Here is a 1190-nt window from a genome sequence, read left to right on the forward strand (position 1 = left end):
TCCTGAACCACCCATGATGGCTCATCAAGATGAAGTCCAACCAAGAACGCTACAGGATTATTTACATCCTACGCGTACAGCCATACCTTCATGCATAATGTATCCCAACAGTATGCCAAATTTTGATTTCAAACCCAACATGATTAACCTCTTACCAACCTTCCATGGGTTGGAAAATGAGAGTCCGTATGTGCATATACGGGAATTCGAAGAGGTGGTGGATACATTCAACAACCGAGCTGATGTCACCAACATTGTGAGATTGAAATTTTTTCCTTTCTCTCTCAAAGACAAAGCAAAAAGCTGGTTGTATTCCTTAAGGCCTAGATCTATCGGAACATGGGCGAAATGACAAAAGCATTCTTTGCCAAATATTTTCCGCCCCATAAGACTAGCAGCCTTAAGAGGCAAATCTCTACCTTCATCCAGAAAGACCTTGAAACTTTCCATCAGGTCTGGGAGAGGTTTAGAGATTCGATAAATCAATGCCCACATCATGGATACCAAAGCCGACGTCTGATTAGCTATTTCTATGACGGTCTCACAACCGGACAAAGACAATTCGTACAAATGATGTGCAATGGCGAATTCCTTCAAAAAGATCCCGATGAAGCTTTCGAGTGCCTCGACGATCTCGCTGAAAAGTCCTACACATGGAATGGACCGAGTCCTATGGACAAGCCACGATCAACTGGAATCTACCAATTAAGGGAAGCTGACAACGTCAAAAGCCAAATTGAATCATTGAGACAACAATTCGAGGCTTTCAAATCTCAAGAAGGTAGAGGAATTCACATGGCTGCAAAGGTAGAGACACGAGATCCATGCTTCATCTGTGGAGGGGAGGAACATCAACCGCAAGAGTGCCCAACTCTTGGTGAGTTAAGAGGAGGAAATGAGGAACAATGCAATGCTTTAGGGGATCACAAGAAGCCTTATAACTCTTTCTTAAACACTTACAATCCCGGTTGGCGCAACCATCCAAATTTCAGCTGGAAGGATTCAAACCAAGCATCTGTGAGCCAATGGAGGCCTGGGCAGCAACAACCGCCAAAAGCATACATTTCTCCTCAAAATAACATGCAGTCAAGTAATTCTCTTGAGAATACTTTGCAAATGCTTGCGCAAACACAAATAGCCTCAACTCAAGAGCTCAAATCTTGTTTCACACAAATGGTAGAGGAAATGAA

The 1190-nt window shown here is 43.1% G+C and overlaps 1 non-coding gene across 1 annotated transcript; it reads right to left on the reverse strand.

The window, feature by feature from the left end:
* Positions 1-396: 396 nt before the first annotated feature.
* On the reverse strand, positions 397-503 carry LOC133802746 (small nucleolar RNA R71). The gene has a single exon (XR_009877493.1). It is a non-coding gene; the product is annotated as a small nucleolar RNA R71 (small nucleolar RNA).
* Positions 504-1190: the final 687 nt, after the last annotated feature.

The sequence above is a fragment of the Humulus lupulus genome, chromosome 9 (genome assembly GCF_963169125.1).
Source record: "Humulus lupulus chromosome 9, drHumLupu1.1, whole genome shotgun sequence".
In the NCBI taxonomy this organism is placed as follows: domain Eukaryota; kingdom Viridiplantae; phylum Streptophyta; class Magnoliopsida; order Rosales; family Cannabaceae; genus Humulus; species Humulus lupulus.